General features: G+C 43.3%; 1 long non-coding RNA gene across 1 annotated transcript in view; it reads right to left on the bottom strand.

The window, feature by feature from the left end:
* Window positions 1-5,545, bottom strand: part of LOC104911676 (uncharacterized) — an 83,111-nt gene extending 77,566 nt beyond the window's left edge. Inside the window, exon 1 of the long non-coding RNA XR_004160319.2 lies at window positions 5,159-5,545. This is a non-coding gene — a long non-coding RNA (uncharacterized LOC104911676). The remainder of the gene's footprint in view (window positions 1-5,158) is intronic.
* Window positions 5,546-13,142: the final 7,597 nt, after the last annotated feature.

Raw genomic sequence — 13,142 nt, 5'->3', positions numbered from 1 at the left:
TTTTACTTGTTATTCTGATGATCAGCTAATTATTGCACACAATATAAACACCTGAGATGCACTGCTTCTTTAATTGCTCTTATCCAGGAAAGGCCAACATTAGTTGTCTCAAGAATGGCTTTCACGTTCAGGCAATAACATATGGTAGGATCAAGACAGTGATAGTTAGTTCATGATCTTCTAAGTAAATTGTCAGCTGGTGGAGGCATAAAAAAAGGAGCATTGGAGCTGATCATGTTAAGTTCAACTCAGAATCTAAATTTCTCCTTCTAGCAAGTCCCGTCTCATGCAGAGCAGAGGATACCTGAACAGCTGTTTTCCTATCTGCTTTGCAGGATTTGCACTGAGAGTCCCTTTGCTCTCTGAGGAATATGATGTGGTACCTTGCAATTCATGAGTTCACTGCAACAGGATAAGCAAATCTTCCTTATCACAAGGAATGAAGCTAATAAAGCACCAATTTGAAAAATAAAGTACAGCAGCTGAGAAGGCACAAGCAAAGAAGTTCCTCATCACTTCCTATCATCACCTGTGATTTATTGGAAGTCTGTTCATAATCTGCAGGAGAGCAGGACTGTGGGCCTAAGTACATGGAACAGTGCACCAGCTCTGTGTCTTTCTCTTTATCCTTGGCCAGCTAGGACCCACACGTGGACAAAAATTTGACAAGAATGTCAAGGCAAGAACGTGGCCAAGGTTTGTGAGCATGTTGTGCTCAGCAGCATGACAGGCATGGTCACGCTATAAGATGTTGCTCTCCGTTGGCTCTGAGGCTGCTCAGATGAAGTGGGAGAGGTGTGCACGGACATACGAGGAAAGATGTTCTACCCACAGCAGCTTGTCTGAGATACATTTTGTCAAGAAGTCACACCGTAGCACACATTCCTCCAAACAATTGTAACAGGAAAGCCCTGCCCAGCATTTCTTACTCTGTTTCCTCTTCTTTCCCTCTCCCTGGATTGGGCATCACTGCCCCAGAGCAATGGGGCATGTGGGTGTGGATATCCTGCTGGGAGAGTCCATGTTACACCCCACCAAAGTCAAGGAGACCTCTGTCTCTCCAAAAACCATTGACATCATTAATGCAGCCCCTGAAGGTCAGATCGAGTCAGAGCACAGATGGAACTCCTATCCCAATCCTGTTCAAACACCTAGTAGGGAACTTTGTTAGATTTTGGCATCAATCTTTTGGCTACTCTCTCCTTGTGTGTGTTTGTATGTAAGGAGTGAGCCATACTGGTGTTTTTTGGAACTGTTCAGTTACTTGTGCCTTTTTTTTTCCCTTTTTTTTTTTTTCTTCTCCTTTTCCATAACATTATTACTCCATTAATATTTCTGAAAGCCAAGTCTTACTCCGATCAGCTCTCATGATTACAGATTAAATGCTGCAGAGGAGATGACAGTCCTCACATGTGCCAATGAGTCAGTGAATTCCTTTGTGAAGCCTAAGTCCATCCAGATGTTGACCTCAGCTCTAATGCTATGTTCTTTGCCTATTTTCCTCTCGTATTACTGGGTCTACTTAAGATGGGTATGACGTGACCATCAATGAAGAAAGGCAGGCTCTCTGAGAGGGTAAAATGTTTTGCTTTCTACAATAGGATTGTGAAGCTCTTTCCACTGTTGTAATTCTTGGCTGTTGCCCTACAAATGCTTGTCTTGCGACTATTATTGCTCACTTGGTACTGTTTGCCCTGCACAGGCGTAAATGTCTACAGGCAATCTAAATATGAGACAGTTACTTTATGTGGGTCTAATTCAGAATCTCAGGCTTTTTCTACAGAGCCAAGGAGGAACATGGAACTATACTGGTAAGCAGACAGTACAAAAAAGCGTGGACCTATTTGCAAATGTTCTGTTTGTAGTCCAACAGCAGTATTTTCACTAAATACAAAAGAGAAAATTGTAGTCTGCATAGCCAGATTCTCCCAGCAATTTTGCTGTTTCTTTGCTTTCCTTTACAAGCCATTACTTAAAATCATACTTTCTAACAGTTGCTGGGCTAGGTCTTCCCTTGCTTTGAGTCCTGCTGGAGTGTGTGCATGACAGAGGACCAGAGGTAGGAATATAACCCTGCTGTGCACAGGTTTTAGTGAAGCTCCAGCAGAGGAAATGAGAGTAGTGCCAAATGAATCATTTCTGGGCTCTTCCTTTGCCTTCCCCACCCTTCTGTGTGACATAAGCCACCTTTTCATGATACAGATCAGCAGACCTGGATATTTTTCCAGGACTTCAATATAACCAGGTTTCTGGAATAAAACCTCAGGAAACATTTGCTCTATCAAATCCCCTCCCAGCTGAGGGACACATTCTTATGCGGTCCTTTTCTCTTCTGTTGTGGCATTCAGCCTGGGGGCACAGAGTGTGTAAAGGAGGATTCCCTCAGCTCAGCTTGTCCAGCTACATTCAACCAAATGGAGGGACTCTCTCAGGAAGTCCCCTTCCAGCTGTAATAACAGGCCCTCATCGTGCTAACCTGCTGCAGCATTGTTTCCTGCTAAGAAGTAACCAGCCCCCTAATGACGGTATTTTAGAGATGGGGGCAGAGGAAGTGGAGCAGAGTAGAGCTGCGCTATTGGCATTTTTTAGTCCAGATCCCCAAGTTATTTTGTTATTGGGATTTGCCCACTGCTAGTTAGGGCCTTCATTCCAGAGCTGCTTAGTTTCAGATACTTAACTCCTGGTTGCTTAGGCACACAATGCCTCCTCTTTCTCAGGCTTCAATGGCTTTCAGTTGCTGCTCACATAACTCTGGTTGCACCAAGAATTGCCTTCCTGAGCTTCAGCAGCAGAGACATAGTGCGTTCGGACACCCAGCTTTCTGGTTTCAGAGATAGCTTTGCTTCCCTGCCACAAAATTGCCCTTTAAGCTGAGGGAAGGTAGGAGAAGTGCCAAGGGCAAGGGCAGCTGGAAGTGCAGTGATAAATCTGAACCAGAGGCAGAAAAAATCTTCAAGTCTCCAGAGTCTCAGCCCTGAGCCCCTTCTGCCTGGTTGTACTGAGTACCTCAGGAGGCAGATGTTAATAGGCTGGATTGCTGGTGACTTGAAATACACAACACAATGAACACAAACTGGTGTCTCCCTGTTTAGTTTCCTCTATAAAACCCCATCTCTACTCTCTTCTCTCTCCCTCTTGTTTCATAATCCCTGCCAGAGATACATAGATTTACTTGTAACAAATTGAGCCAGGATCAAAACAGCTGTGTCTAAATTTATGGTCTAATTTTTAAACAGAGTCATTTCCTGCTGTTTTGCCTGCCTCCTGAGTCAGTCATGTATACTTCTACATACTGCCAGACATGGGCAATTCTTATTGAGAGATGAAGCCATTCCAAGCCAGAGCCAGTATGCCTTTCAAAGGCCAAATCTTTTAGTTCTTACTCAAGCTTTTAACTGTGATGATCCAGACAAGTGTTTTCTCATGGCCCCTATGTTACAGCTCTCATTATGTTCTTGATTGCATTTCAGAGATGCAGAAAGAGTGACAGAGGCTACTTTACAGTGCTTTTCAGAGGTGCTGTTGGGATGAGTTTGAATAATTTGTTTATTTGATTAGCTTATACTGAGATGCTCCAGAGCTGGTAACAGTTCTCATTATATACTGGCTGCAGAGCACACTGCAAAGAGGATCTGCTCTGTCTCACAGCAGAAGACAGCAAAGATATGAAAGGAACTTCAAATACTTAAAAAGGCAGTACACAAATAGTCATCCCTCCTCCTCAACACCCTACCTTGACAGAACCAGTTTGAGAATCAGCAGCACTTTTACACTAAGCTAGCTGTCTTGCTTAGCCACTCAAGGACAGAAGGCAGAAGGGAAGGATCCTCCTTCCAGCCAACTCTCTGGCTGTTTATTTTCAATCTCAGAGGCTCATATCACATGTGGAACTTTCTTAGTCCTGGGTTTTGGTTTTGGATTCACAGTACTTGAGCACAGAGCTGGTTATTTTACCATCCCAGGACTTCCACTGGGGTGGACTGTGGCTTTCAAAATTTAAACAAACAAACAAACCTGCCATCTTCACCCTTCTTGCACAGGGTCATCTCCTTTCAAGGATATTTAAAAAAGAATTATAATTAATGGTAAAAACTGCAGCACTAACATAGAACAAATTCCACAGGGACAAGGAGTACAGCAGCCTCCTCCTAGCAAAACTTTCTAGATGAGTATGAAGTAAACACAACTTTGCAAACATGCATAGTCAGACACCAAGCTTCTCAACCAGTGAGAGTCCTGGAAATCCCCGGGGAGACCAAGCCCTGGTTTTCTCATTGGAATAGAACACATGAAGGGACACTCACAATTTAATGTATTCAGCTCCAGGTGCCAGATCAAACCGTGGCATCCTGTATAATCCCTGCTGAAAGGCAAAGCAAAGAGCTACCTGGAGGACCTCCAAAGCACTGGATAAGAGGCATCCTCTCAAACAAAGGTCAGCCAAAGTTGAGGGAAGGCCCCAAATCTGCTCCAGGTGGGAATAAGAAGATCATAGAAAGGTAGTAGCTTTCTCTAAAAGTCCCTCTGAAGCAAGACTGGGAGAGATGGGTCAGGATGGGAGAAACTTATCCTGGCAATACTCCTTTCTCCAGGTGGAGAAAGAATAGCCTTTTCACTGTATTTTATTTCATTTCATTTTTTCCTCGAGTTTTTCAAGTGTTTCTGTACCTCTTTTCTCAATGCTTCCTGTCCAGGAGGCCTGATCCTCAAACTCTCAGGGCGAGGTTTGCATCGGATGGTATCACCCCCGACAAATGGTAGGTTCTGCAGCTTTGAATTTTCCCACTGCTGAACTTCAAGGCTGAACTTCCCACCTTTGATGAATTCAGGCCTGAACTTCATGTAAATGCACCTCGCAGTGATTCACTCACACCTCAGTGGAGGATTTCATAGTCTTTGCTGAGTTGAGGTGTGTTGATTTGCTCTGATCAAGTCCTCTCTACCCTAGTTGTATTGAAATGTCTTTAATGCACAGTAGCTGACATCGAGGAGGAGAACCAAACATGTCATGGCAAGCTTTGGATTGGAAAGGTTCAGCTGTAAATACTTATATATATTCCAAAACAGATACAGCTCTGCATTACTATGGTGACAAAATCTCTTCCCATGTTCCTCAGCTACAGAAAATAGATTGAACAAAGGACAGAGGTCTACTTACAGCTCCAGGGGCTCCGGAGGTGGCACATTCTTCTTCACCAACTGTGTGTAGATAAAGAACAAGATTGAAATTCAATCCTCAATGTATTTTCCACCTTTCCTCCCCCCCTCTACCCCCCTCAAAAAAAAAAAAAGAAAAAAAAAGAAAAAGAAAACCAAACTGAAAACTGAAACCAAAAACCAAAATCCATCCACCTGCTTTGCATACAGCCAAGAGACTGATGTTATTTTTTCCTACATCTTGACATTGGTTGGCTTCGATTTGTCTAGCATCATGCAGCTATAGAATGTAATGTTACCAGGTATCCTGAACTTGTTTCCATGGGAGACAAATGCTCAGTATCTTTACTTTGGGGAATTCACTACCATTCTCTCAAGCTCATAGTCTCCCTAATATTGCCAAGTAATAACTGATTAACAGCTATGAGGCAGACTAGAAAATACTGCAAGATCTGAGAGAAAAAGCAGCACAGGTTTTTTTAATAGCACTATTCAAGATGCATTTGCTAGCATTTTGATATTTAAATTACTTTTCTATACATCACCAGTATTTTCTCAGAAATCCTGATGCCCATGCGAATGGACAATTTATAAAGAAAACAGAGATTACTTGGTAGCAGCAAGGAGTCCAGGAGCTGAGGTCTTTAGGAAAAGCTGTAACTTTACCACGAGGTGGTTGCTAAAAAGATCACTCTTATAGCAAGACCTGGGAAATGGATAGGTAGGATGAGAGAAGAAAGGAGGAGAGCTAAGGTGGAAGGGGAACAGCATGAGAATGCGGAAGAAGCAGTGCACTGTAGGAAGATGGGAGAAGCGAGGCTTTTCAGTCCATCACCAACAGTGGCACCTGTCCCAATCTTGGGCTTGCTGCATTTCAGTGGCTTGTCTTACTGCTGTGGCTTTGGGAAGAACAGCCTGTTTACAGGAAACAAGTTGGATGTGTTTCCCATAGCCTCACTGGGCCAGGGTGGAGGCAAAAGCTGGCTCTTTCTGCTGCTGAGAAAGCCCTAGATTGCTGGGGAGTGTGAGCATTGCAGTTCCTTTCTTCCCACCCCTACCTCCTTCCTCCAACGTCAGACCTTCCCCAGCCTCAGCTGCATGGGTGTTCGGGGGTGTTATTGTTCCCAGAAGGGCTGCAGGATCCCTGGAAGCTGCTGGGGCCACGCTGTGGCTAAGTGCCTGCGAACCATCCCCCAACTAATGTTACCCCCCTTACACTGGACAGAAGTTTCACAAACGTATGTGGACTTGTGATGGATGGTTGCAATGACAATAACAGCATGATGTTGCACCATGTCTTGGCAGAAATGGCTCAGAAGGACAATTCAAGCAGCCGCCCTTTTCCCCCAGCAGTGTTGCTCTGTGTTCCCATGCACGCTGGCCTCTGGGTCGTGCTGAGAACTAAACAAAAACCTGTGCGCCATCTTCTTAATAGCAAGCACAGGGGTTATCATTCCAGCCTTGAAAATTGGGGCTGCAAGCGGAAGAAGGGAAGACATATTTTGGAAGAAACAGATATTTAAAATACATCATATTTATTCTATTGGCCTTTTCCTTACCTCCCTTTTAGCTTGTAAAACTCCTGCTGCCTCCCTTCCTTTTCAGCCAAATGTTTGGCTTGTTCCTCCCAGTACATGGCATTCCCATCATACTGTCCCAGCAGCTAATAACCTGCCTCACGAAGTTTAAAGAGGAGATTGTGGGCCAGCTTCTGGCCTGGTCCTTGCCACAGCTATTGCTTGACTTGTATGTAGCAGTATGTATTGGTTGGAACTCCTACTCCTGATGAACTAAGGGTGCCAAACCACATGAATCTGGGGTTTAGCAAAGCCTGATGACTTTGAGCTGGAGAGGCAGGGAATGGCAGGGGCAGCAAGCTCCAGCACAGTGGGTTTGTCACTGGCAAGGAGTGGCTGGCCCTGGAAAAAGGGAGATGTCCAGTTAGTCATCACCCACCCGCTGGTAGCTGGAAGGCACTCTTGTAGCATCCACCGCTCAAGTGAGGCACAGCTTAGGTCAAGAGAGGCGAGGGTTGTTCCCTGAAGAGCGAAGAGCCACTGGCCCAACCCAGCTACACATTCTACCCACAAGCCTGCCAAGAGTCAATAGTGAATAAGCTTAATGGTGTAATGATGTTTATTTGGTGCAGGTCTAAAGCCATTGGGGATGGAGGTAACATGGGTAATGTGGATCCAGACATAGATTTCAATATGTAACTGCACAGAAGATGTTGCATACTGACAGGAAGAAAATGGTAAACGGAATGCTCATCCACAGCTTATTGCATGAATTAATATATCTTCATATTCCGGTTATTTCCAAGAGTTCAATTTTAATAATAAACTAAATATGGAAGATACAACAAATTTATTTATACACAAAACGGTGAGCTTCCCCATTATCAAAAGTGAAGCACAACAAAAAGGGATGAAAAACTTCTCAGGTATTACAAAAGTATATTCTGCAATCAGGAGATACACGAAAAGGAAGTTGCTTTCTACAAGCTGTTGTCAAACTCTTTATTTCTGTCTCCCAGCCTTGTACAAATGTTTTGGAAAGATCTATCTGAAGGAACATGATATAAGGAGAATTCATAGATATGAAAAGAAAATGAATTCTGATGGAATTTAGTTTTCATATGGACTGATTAAGACTAACTTAAGACTCCATTCAACTCATTTGGACTCTTCTGCTTCAGCTCTCTTGGTGAGTTCTCCAGAGCTCACAGATATCTCTGTGATAATTGCAACAATACTAATAGCAACAAATATTTAATTGGAAGTTCACATGGCAGCCTAATGATCAGCTTGATGCATTTTGATCTCGTCACGTGTTAATCCTCAATGGGAAACAAAATTTGTAAGATAAAAGGAGTAGGGACCACATCACCAGAGCCAGAAACATGTACATTTCTTTGTAACTGCATTTGTGCATTGAACTGTACGGGTTGCAGATGCCTGCCAGTATGCGCCTCTGTGTCCCCATCACCTCCACTTCAACAAAAAGGTCTACAGTGCCCTCTTTTATTCAAAGGCCTTTAAAAATCACCCAGGATACACCATGGCTACAGATCTAACCTATCCTTCCCTTGGGAAAGTGCTAGACAGACCCTGGTAAAGTACATTGTGCTATGGTCTTCTAACTTTACCCCTTCGTATATCCTTTTATTGTCCCCAAGAAAATCAGACTCATAAAATGCAACTCATTAAATGTCCGAGCGCTGATAGACACTACAACTAAGCCTGTGCTATTTAGACTTTCAAATTTCACATGGTATTAAAAAATTTACAGGACACTTGATCCTCTTTAATTTTGCAAAACGACCTTTTGGGTCCCAGTGTTATAAACCAGTGATGAAAATGAATTAAAGGAACTCAGGTTTTATTGTGATCCATGTTACTAGGAGTTGCACTTTAACACTTCAAGACTTGGCCTAAAGGTAAAGAAGCAGTAGCTTTTACAGACTTTTTTCCAGCTGAGAGAGGCTAGCAAGGTACAGAACTAAATAATCCAGTGAATGCCATTCCAAAACGTACTGGGTCCCATGGATAATTTGAGGCAGATTGCTCAGAAACCTCTAATGATTTTTTTTTTTTTTTCCCCCCAAAGCGCAGATCAGGAAAAGAGAGAAAGGTCTTTCTAATTTAGTCATACGGATCTGATTTTGAGACAGTTAAGCAATACCAAAAGGAAAAGATTTTTCCTTAACTGTGCTGAAAGCGTGGAGGTAGGTACTGCAAATCCCCTTTTCACAGAGCAGAAGTCACCCTGGACATCACAGATTTCTCTCTATCTCACAAAATATATAGCTGTTCTGCCAGGAGTGCTCAAAAGTTTGTTAAGGACAAGAATGTGTCCTTAATCATAGCTAAGAGAACTTCAGGCATGATGCAACCTAGTAATGCGATCAGAAAACATGTGGCCTGCCTGATTCCCTCAGTTGGTTTTAATGCTTCCCCTTCTATTGATCCATGTGGACAAGAAAATTGAAACAACAGTTATAAGACATTTGTGAGGGACTTCGCCCATGTGAGAATGAGATTTGATGAATGTGCTGAAAGCCATTATTAGAAACCTTCAGAGAAAGAGATGCTACCCACCCACAAGCTCTTAAAAACAGAATTTTATGAGCATAGATAGAATTGGTCCAGCAATCTAACGTGAAGCATTGATGAGATATTGGGCAAAAAAGGGCTATTGCAAGAAGAAGTTTTTTTTTTTAATAAGCACCAGGTGCTGAAGATGGGGAATCATTGCAAGGTGGCCATGCTTGTATTCCCTTTGTTCATTCAGCTTGCAAATTTGAAACATGGTCTAACGTTGCTGATGTGTCCAAAGAGGTGGAGAGCAACTTGATGCATCAAATGCCGTGAAGTCCTCAGAAAGTAGATGCTACTAGGAGCTGAAAACTGCTGAGGAATGCATCTAGATTTAGAGGTATCTCAGCCTACCAATAGTTCCTGCCTGTGACAGAGACTTTAGAGTAGAAAGTACACATAACGTCACGGTTCTTGAATGTGGTCCTGGCTTGGTTGAACACAAGCCTGTGGATGTTGATATTACACATCTGAGCATTTGAGAAGTTGTGGTCTAAGTGATGGTGTCCAAGCCTGTGGCACAAGACCAATAATGCAGTACCAAGGAGATGCTATTTATGAACTTGAGGGACTTGGAGATAAAAGTCAACAATCTGACTGGGCAAATGTATGTTCATATTCCATCCTGTACATACCTAATGAAACTTTATAACACTGAAACAAACAAAACCTTAAATAATCTTATTTCACACTAAACAAGGAAGACATTGTGAGAGTTTTAAAAATATTTATTGCTTTGTGTCGCTGAACAAAACAGAAAGTGCAGTTTTCTAGTGCCCTTGTGCCCAAAGAGTTCAGGGCTGCTTAATTAATTACTTTGTTGATTTTTGATACTATTTGTTAAATGTGTAATATGATCCAAAACACATAATGCTTGAGGCAGTCTCTGACCTCAGTTTTCAGTTAAAAAATTGGACAGCTAAAGACAAGGAGCTCAGGGAACTTCAGAAGTTAAGCCTGTTGTAGGAGTGGGAGGATTTATGGTATAGTTTGGCATTGCATTCACTGTCCGTGAGTTTATCATTGAGAGTTTACCACTAGCTTGCGCTCGTGCTAGGAAACTGGTGCTGCTGCCTCAAAGTTTGTGCTGAAGCCTGGAAGATGCTGACCATAGAAAAAATACAGGAGCTTGCTAGTCTAGGACAGGAAGCTTGATCCTCGGCTGTAGAGCAGGAACTGGAGAAGGATAGAGGAACTGGAGAAGAAAAGGAAAGTGGCAAAGGGCAAGTCTTTGCAGGCTGCCCTACAAACATGGCTTGGTTAGGGCTTCAGCAATCTCCAAATTTGCTCCAAATGTAGAGCAAATGAGGGTAGCTTTCCCCTAACTTCTATTGACAGAGGCTTTGAAGGGTTTTGCCTTTTGGTATGAGAAGTAGGTCTCAAGTAGAGTGATTTAACAGTGGCAGTATTATCACAAATTACAAGGGAGGAACAATATAGTCAAAGACTGAAAGTCAAGTGAAAAGCAAAAATCATTACCTTAAAATCTTTACTCCTAGTCCTCTTTTTTTAAGTACAAAATGACCTTCAGAAAAGGTCCTAAAGACAGAAGTCTTAGTCATTCAGGTGAAGTACCTGCATGTTAGCACTGTGCTTCAAACTGATGATTACCTGCACCACACCCCACAAAAGGCCAGGTGTAGCAATTGGGCAGATCAATATAATGGAAAAGGCATTACAGCAGAGGTGTGATGACAAAAGGATTGGCACAATAGAAAGGTGCTATAAAAGAAAAGAAGATTGCTCACCTGTATCAGAAGATTCCAGGTTTACAGGAGAAAGATCTGCCAAGAAGGGACCTCCAGAAAGAGAACCTTCCCCAGTGGCAGTCAGCCCTTAAGTGAGATCTGAGAGGTGCAGCCATGCTCCATCCCTTTCAGTCATACAGGTGAATTGCCTTCACCTGGGCTCTCAGGGCTGATCAGGTCTTTTTCTCAATCAGTGGTTCAGGCTGTGACTTGGCAGTTCCCATACAGCGCGGTTCACAAATGCACATTTTGTTCCTTTCTGTTTGTATTGTAACAGAGTTGCAGAGCCCTGAACAAAGGCATTAAGGATCAGTCATTGGTCAGTGGGCTAATTCAACAATCCCAAAGAGAGAAAATGACTTCAGGTGACATCCACAACACAGGTAACCAGGTGTGAGATTATAAGCTAACTTGGGACTGAGCTGCCAGTATGAGGGGCCATAGCATGGAGACAGCTCCTAGCTGGGAACTCTGAGAACGTTTCCCTGAGCAATCTCTGTCCCAGACCCTCATGTGGACAAAAGAGAAAAGTCAGTCCTGGAGGTGCTGCCAGAAGGATAACATACCTAATGTGAAAGCACATTACAAAGGCTAATGCTGAGCTAGCAACAACCTCTCTCTAGTAGCAGTGGGAACCCCCTTCTGCTTTATTTTGTGAAGCATCTTTCATATCTTCTGCCAAAGACTTCAGGCGACAGCAAGTTTTGCAAGGAGGAGAGTTATAATAGAGCCAAATCTTGGCTTGGAGACTGCCAATAGTCAGTGTAGCCTGTTACTGTGAAAGGTCATCTGCAAAGACATTACCAACACTCATTTTCAATCCCACATTCTGGACCAAACATTCTGAGGAAGGAGCAGACCATTGGGCTGGGTCCAAAGCCTGAGGAGAACTTGTAATTAATCTTTTAATAATTCTTTTCCCACCCCAAACATTCCACATTTCCTGCCTTGTTTAACTCTTTCCAAAGTATCATTCTGCAATGTCACAGTTGCTGAGCTTGACACAGAACAGAGACCACTGGCAGGAGCACCGCATGCCAGATGGCCTTCTGAGTGCTACCCTTAGGCTCCTCTCATGGGTGATCGCTTTTGCTGTCACAACTGCTGCTTTCCAACAGTGTGCTAGTGCTTGGTCTGAAATATTCATCTTCCCCTTGAGCTTCAGTGGAATGACTGCCTGGAGGTTACTTTAGTTACCTTTCCTGGGCAGTTAGAGTACCATCCTCTTACTTACAGACAGGCACGTTTTTAAGAACAGGTTAAACAAGATGGTGCAACAAAGTTCATCAGCGCAAAGCCATGAGTCTAAACCTGTCTTCAGGGGTATCTAGCAGGCACAGCAATTACAGTGTATTTTGAAATAAAAAGTGTAAACATACTTCCAAATTTTAATTTTTCTTAACATCTGCTTTCCTTTGCAGCACCGAAATCTGATTTTCCGCTGATTTCTCACTTTCTGCATGGCTCTTTTCTAATTTTCTCTTCTCTTGTGAGGGACATAAGAGAAGAATGCATAACATGACACCCCCTACTCTGATCCTCTGCTATAGCATGAGGATGACTGCTTCTTGATTCTCACATTATGGGTTCAGTTTGTGCCTTAATGGGACCAGAAAAAAAGGAATGAAAAAAAGAGCCTGTCCTGGTTTGAACTGTAACCACACCCCTGGCTCCCCCAGGGCAGCGAGCCAAGTAGCCAGGGGTGCAGTATGCTCATCTCCCAGTTTGTCCCTTTCTGTGGTTTCAAAGCATTTTAAACAGTTCACAAAGGAAAATGGGTTATGATGCCACTGTGGAGGCTGGAAATGAGACCTTATGGTCTGTTCTAGCCTATATATATGACTTGTGATGGTGTGACGGCAGCTGTGAAACCAAAGGGACAAAAATAACGGGAGGGAGGGAGGGCACCCAACAAGAGGTGAGTGACCCCAGAGAGGCATAGAAAAGGTGTTATAGCTCCAGTGTTGTTGAGCCTAGTCATGGAATAGTCAAGTGCAGAGTGCATCCCATAGGTCTTACGGGTATATTGTTCTCAGTAAGAGCAGCTGCTCAAGCCTTTCCCAAAAGCAGATGCCCTAGTCGCTCTGGCATGAAGTGAGGCATGTCATGGCTGTCTTCACCAAGCTCATGACCAAGCTGT

The sequence above is a fragment of the Meleagris gallopavo genome, chromosome 7 (genome assembly GCF_905368555.1).
Source record: "Meleagris gallopavo chromosome 7, MGAL_WU_HG_1.1, whole genome shotgun sequence".
Taxonomy (NCBI): Eukaryota; Metazoa; Chordata; class Aves; order Galliformes; family Phasianidae; genus Meleagris; species Meleagris gallopavo.
This window is presented reverse-complemented; position numbering and strand designations above follow the sequence as displayed.